General features: G+C 44.8%; 1 protein-coding gene and 1 long non-coding RNA gene across 6 annotated transcripts in view; one reads left to right on the plus strand and one right to left on the minus strand.

The window, feature by feature from the left end:
* The window catches only part of LOC135394941 (kelch-like protein 2), a 203,928-nt gene that overhangs the window by 169,004 nt on the left and 20,609 nt on the right, over positions 1-14,315 (plus strand). The gene's annotated exons all lie outside the window — the stretch shown is intronic.
* On the minus strand, positions 7,847-11,236 carry LOC135396244 (uncharacterized). Its single transcript, XR_010423356.1, has 3 exons — positions 11,154-11,236; positions 9,297-9,476; positions 7,847-8,394 (listed from the first exon to the last, which is right to left on the minus strand). It is a non-coding gene; the product is annotated as an uncharacterized LOC135396244 (long non-coding RNA).

Below are 14,315 nucleotides of genomic sequence, written 5' to 3' on the forward strand. Positions count from 1 at the left end.
AGAATTTTGCAATGTCGGCATGTGGCGACGGTATCTGTCGTTTTCTGTTTGCCGCAGAATTGGCTTCGCGGCTCCGGCATGTAGACATACTGGCGACGAGAGGGCCAATGGCGTCGTCAGTTAGGAAATCACTGTCATAATTGGGAGCTTACATTGTGCTTCTATTATTATTATTATACAGCGCGCAGAAACGCATGAAGGAAAAACATCCTAACATTGACATTGAAAAATACGTGTAGCTAAATGAGCTTTTAATGGCTATACGACGTGAAATTTCTCCGGCTTCCTGCCCATTTTGACCCGTTTACGCTTTCAGCCACGAGGATGACTTTTTCCACTGTAGTCGGGAGAAGTGAGGACCGTCGCGCCCACTGTATTGCACCGGCTACCGAAAAAAGGCGTTCGACGCCGGTATGCCAAACCAGACCTCTGCTAGACGACCGAGCTTATAGGATATATCGACTGGTGTTATGTTTCCAAAAGCTGCAGACATATTGCTTGTCATAGTCTTGCGCAATAAACTCGTCACGATCAGACGTCTGCCGAACTTCAGGCACCGGGAACACCATATAAAGGACACTGTAGATGCAGAGTGCTCTGGAAAGAGCCACAGCGTGCTCTGACCGAAATTTCCCACCATTCTTCCCTTTCCAATCTTTCGCGTGTTACAGCGAAGACACAGCATAAAATTTGTGCCCATAGTGTGCGGCTCATCAGACATGATTCTTCGCTGCTGCAGCGGCGGCGCAACACCTGTTGCCTGCACAACCACTGCCCAAAAGACCCCACACCAGGGCTCCAACAACTTTTTATTGCCATTGCGACCTTTGATTTGCCTATTTTTGGCCCGGAAGCACAATTACAAAAGGAAAGTCACGCCCTCCCTGTCTTTGCTCTGTGCAAGGTGCCATATGTGCCACCAGCGCAGCTACATGGTGATCGCGTGAGTGCGATAATGCCTAGATATCACACGAACGGCCTTTGCCTGATATCGTGATCGCACTCATGCTGTCACCCTCATCGTGATCGCAGCATGCGCGATCAACTCATCCGTTCGACGTTGTGATTGCGCTAAACAGAGGCGCGAGGATGAGTGCGATCCAGTATCGCGGTCATGGTGCAGAGCGATCATGTGCCATATCAGCCTGAGCATGAGCGTGAGTCGGCCTCAGCCTCACGCTCGCCTTATCAGATGATCGTGATCGTGAGTTCTTTCGGGCCGAAATGCCGAGCTCTGCCTGTACGTCGACTAGAAACGCATTTTATAGTTATAGCGTCAGTGAAATTTGGGTATTTTTTGTAAGTCTGTGCGCGATGAATTTGTAACTACATTTGATAGTTATTGTTGTATAGGTCGGCGTTCGCATTCTATATGAAAGCAATGTTTTGCGCATCCCTCTTCGTTGGTTGTAAATAGAGTAGATACATTACGATAGAGCGCGACACTCATGACACGACAGTCGTTTTCTATTGGCCCGTGAAGAACTTTCTCTGTTACGTGACTGGGAGATGGCACGGGTTCGACTCCCAACACCGATTGTGAGGCAAACCAGCACAGTTGCATAAGTATTCATGCCGACAAGTAAACAGCTCTGTAACAACGATAGGCCGCTCATGCATCGTGGACATAATTCACCATTACATCGTGCAGAATTGTGTGATTGATGTTGAAGTTGATGTTGAATTTCAATTATGGGTTTTGAAGTTGCAGCCAAACGATGGGTTCTGCAATCGATGTCCAATGATGTATCTTCCAGATGATGTCGAATGATGGGTTATGATATTGAAATGATGCGACATGATGGGCTGTGAGTAAAGCCCATCATGATGGGACGTTGAATAAGTTTACAGAAAAGTACTTGACGTGTGGTACAAGTCACATTACCATCAAACATTTTTCTGTAATGCAGAATTTTGTTTATTTGGTTGCTAGCGCTCCCGTCCTAATCGGTGGTAGTTCGGGTGGTGACGAAAAACCGGGTTGCCGTTGTTGGCCCCACGTATGTGGGATGCGTCACGACTGTAGCCAGGATGAGATGAGATGGTGTGATAACAGATAAAGGAATGATGACGGCCGAAAATTAAGATCTAGGGCAGTCCCCCTTCCTAATCAACCACCTCATAACTCGCTTTCATACCTCTTACATTCAACACTCTATTCCAAAGAAACGATCAAAGGCCACACCAGCCGCATACACCTTGAAGCTTCCTTCTTTCCCCGCCAGGGAAGATGAATCGTCGCAATCCCACAGTTAGCAGACCAAATTCGTTCGTCCAGCTTCGTCCGGCTTCCCTAACGCGTGTTAAAGCCTGCGCTAAGAGTCCGCTTTGTTGACTTTCACCGCTGTTCCTGCCGCGCAGTTAACTTTACGACAGGAAAAAAAAGAATGAGAAAGATCCTTCCCGAAATAAGGGAGGAAGGATGTTAACTAGCCTGAGAAATCGCACGCCTGATCTCTCTCTCTCTCTCTCTCTCTTTCTCTCTTCTTTCGGCCTCGGGCGATTTGGAGAACCACAAGAAGGCCTTTCTGCTTCTTCCTCTTCATTGGACCCTTTATTGCAGACTCGTTTTCATCTTGATGGACGCAGCAAGCTCTTTTTCTTCTTCTTTTTTTTACTGTTTTCTCCTTTCCCCGTGTCCCATTCATTAGTAGACGGTGAATTTACACAGGAAAGTGGTGTGCTTGTCATTCCCTGCCCTCTAGGTTGCGCGTTGCAGTTTGACAGCGCAGTATATCCTTTTCGTGACCTCTGCGTTTTTTTTTTTTTTACGAGGTGGAAGTTTATTAGCTCGAGAAATGGGGTGTTTGTTTGAGGTTTCGTTCCTGTAAAGCGAATGAAAGTGGCTTGAGATATGGAGTGAACAAGAACTCATTGAGGAATAGTTGGAGCGCAGCGTGCTGGTTGGTTGTACGCCTGTCTGTATTTATATCCGCCTCATGTGACGTCACAGAGAGGAATGGCGGGAAAAGAGAGGGAGAGCAGCAAAATATCAGTGCAGTGCTTCATTTCACATAATTTCCTGAGTAATTTTTTTGTTTGGCTGCGGTGCGTTGTGCAGCAAAGAACATGATCCCTTGCGAAGGAACCACGGGCACGGCCGACCTCTGGCGCCCTCGAGAGGCATCTGACCTGCGCGCACCCTCTAAGAACCCTCCACTCCTTCAAAGAACGTGTAAGTGAGCGAGGGTAGCCGACGTCACTTCATGGCGCTCGTTGTCCCGACGGAACTGCCGATCAGGTGGCTATTGACGTAGCCCGGCGCGTTCGAAACGCCCTGGCAGTAGCAGACGAGTTTTCGTTGGCCAATGAGAGCTTACGGCTGCTCCTCAGGCAGGCCTCACGCACCGCGGGTCCTGATGACGTCACGCAAGGAGATCGGGCCGAGCTGGTGGCTGCTATCTCCGAGCGTCTTTTTTTTTTTTTTTCTAAATTTGATTGCGAAGTGACGATACACCGCACAGCGAAATTTTTGGACATATGATGCCTCCTGATGGACTCCATCGATCCCCAACAACACCGAATATCCTCTGGATGTAGGAATAATATCCAAACGGTTTCGTACGTCCTCTGGATATTCTGAGGATATCCATAGGACGTACGAATTCGTTAGGACACTATCCGTACATCCAGAGGATATTCGATGCTGTTGGGGTTGATGAATAAAACAGAAGGGCTCCCTTTAAATCACTTCCTTTAAGCTACCCCTTTCACCCCTATGCACTCACATTTTCAGTGCACTGTGCTGCTTATAGGCCCATTTCACACTAACGTTTTTCTCGCCCGTTTACTTCAAAAATAGAACCTAAGGGCAATCCAGCCCCGTAGGTTCCAATGGGTCCGTTCTGGCTGAAAAACACGGACGAGAAAAACGTTAGTGTGAAACCGCGTCCGTACGATCATCTTTATATCTCGCGACGTGTTGTGGTAAGGTCGATTCACCAGTTGGGTGATCTAATGACCGGACGAATCAAACAAATCGGAACGTGCTCGGAGTTCACCCAAATCCAACGAAGCGAAGATGCTCCATAGTCGTTCGCTGAGTCGAATTGAGACACGAAGTCTTATCAACAGATTGGGAAGATCTTTGCAGAGCTTCTCTTTCGGAAACGAGGATTAAGCGGGGCTTTGCGATGGGTAAGTCAGAAGCCAGGAAATTGGGAACCTCGGAGCTCCACGTGGCGTATGAAGCAAAAGACGGCAAAAAAAAAAAAAAAAGGATTCGGGTCATTGAATATTTCCCTCTTCCAGGATGAAAAGAGCCGGGTTAAGTCTGAGAATCTATTACGCATTGCTTTTTCTCGACAACTGAGGACAGGCATCCATATTAAAGCAGGATCAACAAGGGCCCAAATTCGTTGTGCGTTGGCGTGCTACGGTTTTATTAGTCTATAGCAGACACCAGCAGAAAATAGACATTCCGTGTGTTTGAATACAGAGGGTGCCCCAACTAACATGCAGCTAGAAGAACAGTCTCTGAGCAGAACATTGCTCCGAAGAAGAACAGTCTCTGCTTGGAATATCGGCGGCTCTCCTCCTGAATGAGATGAGCGTAGAATGGGTTCGACAAACTCTTTAATAAAGGATGAAGGGAATTGCCTCAGGACGACAGCGGCCGGTATTTCGACCAGAGACTGTTCTTCTTCTGGCCCAGAAGAAGAGCAATCTCTGTTCGAAATATCGGCGGCTCTCCTCCTGAGACAATTCCCTTCACACTTCCTTATCCTCTACGTTCTTTAATAAAGGATTACAGTGAACCTTCCTTAATACGACCCCCGATAATCTGACATACTTGCTTTATGACCGTTTTTCTTGGGAGCCGTTATGCTGCCATGTAAGTCCACTTCGTTAGTATAACAAGCCGCTTATCCGACTATGACCGAGATTTGCGTCGTAAGTAGGGTCATACACAGATATTATCCTCTCGTTATTATGACCGAGTCACATGACCCACAGAGTAGCCCCATGGAGAGGCTGCACACATACCTCAGGCAGAGGGTGACACGTGTTAACGTAGGGCGCCAATGTTTGGGATGACGCTTGACGTTGCTGGCATCGGAATTGCTCAATGCGCTTTTCGGACAGCCGAAGTAGCGTAGCGCTTAAAAAGGCAGTGACCACGAGACGTAGGTCACACTGTGCTGCTGCTGTCGTGCACGTAAGAACGGCCGGAACGAAGCGATCTCTGTGGTCAGCGGAGGGTGCTTTTCTCGTTAGTATGACAATTAATTCGCTGTGTGACCAAAATCCGCGGGAACGGTGGTGGTCATATTAGCGAGGCGTTCACTCTATACAGGAAGTCAAAGACCAGGAAAGACGGACAACGTGCCCCCAAATTAGGCAGGCAGACCGCTCGAACCTCTACGTTATCCCCCCCCACCCCCCCAGCCAGACTAGAACCGCGCCACCACACTGAGCATGCCAGAAGATGTTTTAGAGGAGGCGGAGTCCTCTACGCGCCCGAAACCAACTGACTAATGACAGCTGTCGGGTGTCGCAGTCGCCAGTACTATTTTCGTTGTGTCAAATTAATTAGCTAGCATTTAGAATATTGGTTTATGGGCCGAGGCTTCGATTGGGAAGTTCACCGCTGACGTCACGCCGCGACTCGCACCAGTCTTGTCGTCGGGGGGGGGGGGAGGGGTTCGTGAAGCACACCCTCTCTTAGACGAAGGTCCTCTGAGGACCTCTCTAGAAGATCTCTTGCACGTTCTTCAGGTCAGGTACGCTAATTGTTCTTGTATAAGAACGCGCGATATCTGTCGTATAACCTTCGTAAAAAAAAAAAAAAGATTACCCTGCACTAACTCGCACTAAAACCACGTTATGGTATAAGTTATCAAAACTTCAGCCCAGCTACTGTCGGATCAGGGCCTCGTTTACTCCGCCGCTGTAATGTGAGACAAGGCTACTCCCAAAACCTTGCCTCTTTAGCATCACATACTCATCCTATAAACGACTTCTTTACTGCGTCTCAAGTCATAATACAAGGACGCTAATCGTCTTAGCAGGTGCGTGAAAGAATTTTGCGGTGCGAGGCCTTTAGAATCGGAACGACAGGGAACGAACGTTGGGGGGTGAAGGTATTTGAAGCGTGAGATCCTATTACTTCGACGTTCAGCGACTTCTCGCTCGTTCCATAAGAGATTTCTTGCACGTCTCAATGGTTCTGTAATACAAAGTCGATCAGCCATGCTCATTCCCTTTTTAATATCCGACGGAGACATTTTTTTTTTCTTCTTCTTCTTCTTCTTCTTCTTAGCTCTGCGGCGAATTTGCAGAGGAGGAATGTATAAGAAAGGAAGAAGGACGTGACGTACAGCTGCTTCCGCCGCCATGAAGCGTAAGCGAAGCGACTCTTTCGTTGTTAACACGCAAAAGAAGTCTGATCGTATATATAGTCGGGAGAGGCGAGTATTGAGGGCGAAGTGTGACGGGCATTTGTATTGTTTTCAGTGTGCATTTCAGATTTTGTTTAGGATATTTAATATTTTCAGATTTATATTTTGATTTTTATTTGATTTATTTGATGATTTATATTTATTTATTTATTTGATTTTTATTTGATTTATTTGATGATTTATATTTATTTATTTATTTGATTTATTTGATGATTTATATTTATTTATTTATTTGATTTTTATTTGATTTATTTGATGATTTATATTTATTTATTTATTTGATATGATTATTTGATTTATTATTTGATTAATATTTTCAGATTTATATTTTGATTCAGATTTTGATAGCATTAATAATTTCAGATTTTTAGAGCGTATCGTAATAAATCGACAGGTATAGCAGGGTAGAGGCAGGATGCTCTTGTGCATACCTGGGTAAAGTGCTTCTAAAATGTAATTAAATTACATTACTCATTACTGCAACTGAATTACACAAATGAACATGGTCGTGGTAGATATGAGATATGTCGTAACCACAAGCAAGATCTCACCCGCAGCCGATCAATAAAAGTGGCCGTATACCACAGCTTTAATTCCGTAACATATGCAGGAAATACGCAATGATCATACAGATGATTTAGTTATTCGTTACTGAACAAAAGTTAATAAAAGTTTTGCCCACTCATGAGTGCTTTAATGTGGTTGAAACCGCAGTAAAACAATAATATTGCGAAAAGAAAAAGAAAAACCGAGTAAGAAGTTATCCAAAATTATACGTTTGCATGTGAAATTAATAATGAAAATACAATACGCAGTGTGTTTTCTTATTCGTGACACTTTTTAATAAAAAAAAAGTTATGAGAGCAGCATACGTACCGTTCTTGACGATGGCTTATACGATACGGAAGATAGTAAGCAACTGCTGGATCACGAATAAAATTTATTAACTAACTTTTTAATTCGGAGCAGAAGTGAGACAGCAGAATGGGAGGCAATCCTCGTCGAAAGCCATTTTATTTTTTTATTTTTTTTAAATCCTGCAACGAGCACGCGCGTTGACATATCCATCGCTGAATTTTACTACGTAAATCAGCCAAAACCGAAACCGCAATCAAGATATGCAAAAACGGCATATATGCTGCTTTTAGTGGCTTTTTCACAAATAAAAAAAAAAATCTGTAACGAATAAGGAAAACATCCTGTATATTTCCGTTATTAATTTTATACGTAAATGTATAATTCTCGATAACTTATTTACTCACCTTTTCTTTTTTTCTTTTTTTTTGCAATATTATTGTTTTGAAGAACCCTTTGAAGCACCCTTGGGGTGGGCAAGACTGATCCACGGATTTGTCACTGTGGTGTCTCTCACTTCAATTTCTCGTGTACTGACGAAGCAGAATCCGAAACTAACCTTTCCTTTCCTTTCTTTTTTTTTCTTAATAAACATATCCTCCCCCCCCCCGCAGAGTAAAATCCTGAATTTAACTCATCAGCGGCACGCCTGTAGATATTCATTTCATTAAGTGCACTATATTGTTAATTAAACGTCCTCCTCTTGCACCTCTACATCCGCTGCCTGTGTTCAAACATTTTTGAATTTTTAGGCACGCTCATAGTATTACAGAATCAGTGACGACGTGAAAACAGGATCACGTCCAACACACTCTACCGTCCCACAATACCGCTCAGAAAACACACAACCAGCTGACTGTCTCCGTCACGATTGAAGCCCATCCAAAAATGCCCTTCATTCTCCGTTCCAAGGACTCGGCGGACAATGGTAATGACCCGTAGCGTTATTTCTAACGCGCACACGCGACAAACACACTATACAAGTGGGCGCACCGTCACACTATGGTCCCAAAGACATCACAGCGTCGTTGCTGCAAGATTGCGAGAATGGCCTCTCATTGTACGCCTCCTCTAGCGATTGTCCCACTGCCATTTTCTGAAGGAAAATAATTTCTTGCCCTTGCTGCCGCCTTCTGGGCTGAAAAGACAAAAGAAAACGAAACTAAGTACAACCGGCCGGCAGATGGCGTGACTTTGAGAAAGTGTACACAACGCGGCCGCTGCTTTTCCGCGTTATTGCTGTTGTAATTTTTCGGGCGGGCAACATGTGCCGGAATGTCTTCTAAGTTGAACATTGGTTCCTGAGAGAAGAGGCGTTTACGAAGGTGTTTTCTTTACTCTCTTTTTTTTTTTTTTTTTTCCGAAGAGTCGTTGTTAGGCCTAATATTGCCCGATCTGTCACGGCACGTCACGTTTTTGTTCTCGCTGGACGGAACGTAGCTTTTGGCCTCCAGGGTTGCAGTGTGTGTTAGAAAAGGTTCATTTTAGTCAAATCGTTATTCCTAATTATGCCTAATCCCAATCGTTATCAAACTAAGTGCCGCGGTGAAGCCATATGGGCCTGTTGCTCTGGGCCAGGTGGCGCGAGTGAGCAGCAACATCAGCGCCCCAAATCATACAACACTCCCCAGTTTAGCAGACGACGCGGCACTTTCAAATACACGGTTTCGAGTTGTTCGCGCTTTTCAAGAAGCACCGCTTTTTCTGTTGATTCCCTACAGGTTTTGTAGCTTCCTTGGCACCATACCGTTTGACACACCATGCAAAAACCCGCTGATGGAACTCCTTACTGTTGCGATCCGCTGCCGTTTGGGCCCGAAATGGCGCTGTGCAAACTTCACTGCAACAGCCCTATAGAGATCCCCGAAAGCAAAGCGAGTATATACGGCAGAAAAAGAGGAAGAGAGGGTCCTCCCTCCCCCCCCTCTCAGGATCCCTGAGGGCAGAGCTTGAATGCAAAGGGGATAGTCCACAGAAAACCGAAAGGCTGTACCAGTGTGGCCAGCTGTGTTATCAACGCAGCTGGCCACGTTGACGTACCTGCAGCAGGATCCAAACATGGGACAGCACAGTGTGTTGGTCAAGAAGTTGGAAAACGGATCCTGTCCCGGGATGCAGACCACGCAGCGATCACGTATCGATGTCAGGAACAACGTGTGGACGGGAGAATGCCTTGTCACCATAAGGTACAGCATCAGCAGTAGTCCTCCCGAAGAACCCCTGCGAATTGGATCGGGTTGAATAGAAAGAAACACGCGGCAACATATAGAACGTATCTGAAAATGCAGTGTTTGCAAAATTAGGGCATTTTCCTCGGCTACGAAAAAGCTTCCGCAGGCACGACAGATGCCGAGGCTTTCCTCCGCGATGTATGGTGTGGTTATAGAAATTATAGGTCTCAATGTATTTGTACTTCCAGATTTGCACTTGCAAATTGCACTGTTTATTGGAATTTATTTGAATTTTTAGCGTTTATTATACGTGCTCAAACGCACCGTACTTTTATCTTCGGGGACAACGTGCACAAAATCCCCCTTTGAACTGCGTTACAGAATGTCTCCGTTTCTTCCGTAGTTACATACGTATTATATTGAACAGTGATAGCGCTGCGTCTACTAATTGCGTATTGAAACTGTGGTTGATTCAAACTACCATTAAATAAAAATTTCTCATTACTACCCATTCAATCGGTATTCTAAATAACAAATGGTCGCAAGTTACACCTTACACGAAATGTAAACCGATACTCACCACTGAGCTCGATTATCGTCAAACAACGTGTCTACTGTCTACTTACTTTTCTATTAGCGAGTTCTAGAGTCACACACATCTCCATATGTTTTATATCTCAGTCAATCAATCAATGGGGCGAACACAGCGTTTAGGGTGAGGTTTTTTTTTTTTTGTTAACCATCAATAATTCTGTTCGATTTTTGTAGAAGCCATAGCCCCCACTTTAACAGACAAATATTTAAAATGTCTAAATGCATCGTTGTACTGATAGTCTAGTTACACGCACAGTGTGGCTGTTCTGACGAAACAGCTCTTTCAATGATGTGGTAATCGGTTAATATAGTTAAGTACCCTCTGGTAGAACTCACTGATAAAATATCCCCCGACAGACCATTACATTATTGTAATTAGCACTGAACTGACTACAGATTTTTTTTTTCATCGTAAAGTGCGACGGATATTTCGATTTAAAAAGAACACGAAACGGCGTATCGCTTAACCCAGTAATTTGTCGCATAATTTACAATGTACCGTAATTTCACGTGTATAAGCCGCACCGCAGATAAGCCGCAGGAACGTTTTGAAAATTTTCTGGCAGATAAGTCGCACTCGCAGATAAGCCGCACTCGCAGATAAGCCGCGGGCAATACGAGACGACTGATTTGTGAGACAAAGGGGACCATAGATAAGGCCATAAACCTTGTGGTCCATACTACAGGGTCGGCATAGTGTACAGCAAAGGAGGTCAGCTGTAGAGTTCTACCAAGATCGGATTGTGCCCTTGTTGGGAGTTTTTCATGGATTGATGGGTCAGTGGTCTTCGAGAAGACGTGAATCACTGTCACCACTTTCGTTAAAGCTGCTTGGGGAAATGCACCAGGAAGATCAGTTTACTCGAATGTGGACCCGTCCCTGTTACGCACTGTTCGTGCATCGGCAGGGCAGTGCTGTTCCAGAGACACTGTCGGCCCTTTCGTTAAAACCGGCGAATGGGAAAAATACCAGGAAAAAATAGTCATCAGATAAGCCGCACCGGTGGATAAGCCGCAGAGCGCCCGTGAGAAAAAAAAATCACGCATAAGCTGCGGCTAATACGCGTGAAATTACGGTACTTAAATCCCTTCGCAGATCGAGAACTTGCAGAAGAGCCTGGAATGAACTTACATTGATTGGGATTGTCCACTTGGAATCTGCTTTCTAGCTACCAGTTGCACAATAGCATGTAGCGCGTAAAAACGACGTGCCAGCAAGAAAGGGGATGAATTGCTGTGTAGGGCATTCCACTTTCCTCACTTTGATTGAACAATGAACGGAAGATTAGGGCGGAGGCAGAACAGGAACGCGGAACCAACTCATCCGGAACACTCCCGGCAGCGCAGTATGAGCTGGTTTCCTTTTTTATACGGCGCTTAATAGCCCACATGCGACCTCCCGGAAATTACTTCTTCTGCAGTGTATTGCAATGGGAAAGATGAAATGGAAAGAATATATCATATATGGTCGTCGCAATTATACGGTTCTTTTCTTTTTTTTTTTTTAGTTTTCGCTGCTCGGGCGTATACCTGCGGGGACGTCTGATTTCGCACGGTTTAGTGTAATTGGGCACGTGTTACATTTCAACAAAGTTAAAAACTAGTATAATAAAAGTATATTCTTAAAACAGTATGTCTTTCTAAAACAGTGTTTGTTTATGTATATACTGCGGACCAATTATTTGGTCGATGTGGGAGAGGCTTTGAAATGAACGGGCAGATATGGCAAGCGAACAGAATAACAATAACACAATACCATAGAAGCTACAGAAGCTTTTATAAGTCTTTTTTTTTTACTACGTGATTTTGAGTAGCTTGTCCCGTGGTAAGCGGGCTCACATCTCCATATTTTTTCTCCTACCATCATCATCATCATCATCATCTCACCTTCATGCACATTACTCTCATCTGTGTGTTTTTTTTTTTCTCTCTCTCTCATTCGTCATTCTTTTGTTTTGTCTCCATTTTATTTCTTTTTTTTCTGATTATATTTGGGAATAGCAAGCCGACACTCCGTTTGGCTGACTTTCCGCTCTCTTTTTCCCCTTCTTATTTTTCTTCAAATAAATATATCCCCCCTCCCCACCCCATAGAAACGACAACGCAACAGCGACAAGAACACACTGGAAACAGAAGAAATTGAAAGAAATGACGCTCTAAACATTTACAGAATTTCCAGATTGAAAGGAGATTCTTCAGAGTAGGTTCTTTTGGGCACGAGCGCGCGGTGTGCAATGATTATCCGTCTAACGTTCTGCGCCTCCGACATGTTTTGTTATGGGAAGGTTTGCCGTATTGTTTCTCTAGAATTATGAACCAGGATTATTTCGTAATCAATCACTCCTCGATTCTATGTATATTCAGTCTTATCGGTAAACTGCCGCCGAACCTCTTGCATCGCTGCTACAGATACCTTATTCTACTTTCATCGGTAAGTATTCTGCTAAACGTATTATAAACGGTTGTCTCCGAATACATTCCCCTAACTTCTGTGTTGAAAATAAAACTAAGCAGCCTGAAGACTTCGAGCCTAATCAATTCTCTCATGAGGGTGACTAAACTGCACACGATAAGCCTACAGATACCTTATTGTACTTTCATCGGTAAGTATTCTGCTAAACGTATTATAAACGGTTGTCTCCGAATACATTCCCCTAACTTCTGTGTTGAAAATAAAACTAAGCAGCCTGAAGACTTCGAGCCTAATCAATTCTCTCATGAGGGTGACTAAACTGCACACGATAAGCCGATAAGCCGCACTCAAATACGCCGCTTTATATCGTGCCATTAATGCGTATTGCCACAACGAGATAAGTGCCACATATGGAAAGTACAATATCGCACCCTCCGGATCAAATGTGCTCCATATGGAACACTTTTCCCGCCTCGGAGCCCATATCTGATCTGTCGATTTTTGCGAAACATTTAAAAGGGAGAGAAAGAGAGTGAGGGAGAGATGAATCTTGAAGAGAATGCAAAGTGAGCATTAGGCAGAAATTTCCGTCCCGTTAAGCTCAAGCTGTGCGCCGGGAACATTATTGCGCTTGCACGGCTTCTTGTCTAGCTCATTTACAATTCTAGCAAGCTGACGAACAATAGGCAGCACTTCGCGCACCGTCGTTTGAAGCTCTTTAGCCGATCGATTTGAAAGCGTATCAGTTGGACGATTGTTTCCGATCAGCGGGTTTGAAATCTTGATGACGATTAATTATTGAGAGGGCCTTTTGTACAACCTTCGTTTAAGACTCTCTCTCTCTGGGTGTATATATACGGAAAAATGTAGGCACGTAGCTTTCATTGTCTGCGTTATTGCACTGTGTGGAGGGTTTAAGTGGAACTCTAGAGAGGATCCTTCGTTAAAGCGACAGAACAGGTACAGGTTCTGCTCGTTACTGGTTACTGTAGTGTCACCTATGAAAAGTGCTGGGGTCGGGTCTTATACGGCCGTCTGTGGTGCTCTGGGGTTTTCCCCTAGGTTTTCCAACTGACTTTACGGCAAATTTCCCGTAGAGGTTGCTCGGGACGCACAACCGCACATTAATTTCCTTGTCGCTTCTCCTTCCTCTTTCCATAGCCATAGCCATAGCCATAGTCAGCGCTCATAGCCATATAACCAGCTCATAGCTATAGTCGCTTCGCGGTGATTGCACGAAACTAAGAAAAAAAAGGATTAGAGGTCACATAACGCATCTGTCATATACGATCCATCAGCTCCATTGCACCTCTTCTCCCTACCACCCGCTATCGCTTGCGCTATTAATCTCCATCCATATTAGTCCTTCGCTTTTCGGGTGAGAGGGAACTTTCCTGCATCGACTCATAGTAATTAAACTTAATTAGCACGTGAGGTACTCTCCTCACTAAAATTAAGGTCCTAGACGCTCCCTCGTAATGCCATGGCTACCGGTCCTGAGCCCCGGGGCAAACCACGGGTTTAAAAGTCGATCCCTCCTGAAGCGAGAGGAAAAAATATTCTAATTAGGGCATCCACAACTGAATTCGGTCGAGGATACTTGTTGCTATACCCTCGGCCACAGCTGCACGATGGGATGTTCGAGTGTCCAATGTATCTGTTCGAGCGGGGTGGAGGTTCGAGATTCTGTCGCGCACTGGGCTATGAGCCGCACGTGCACGTTCATTGCGACCCGGTTTTCTGATCAGCCGCACAAGTTTGATTTGCAAGTAGATCATTGTTTCTCTTACTTCTTTTTCTTATGCCAGTGCCGATAATCGAGGTAAACCCCCAAAATGCTGAGAAATGATCTTACTGTGTCCTTCTGCTGTCTTCTCCCAA

This window comes from Ornithodoros turicata, chromosome 5 (assembly GCF_037126465.1).
Source record: "Ornithodoros turicata isolate Travis chromosome 5, ASM3712646v1, whole genome shotgun sequence".
NCBI classification, from domain to species: Eukaryota; Metazoa; Arthropoda; class Arachnida; order Ixodida; family Argasidae; genus Ornithodoros; species Ornithodoros turicata.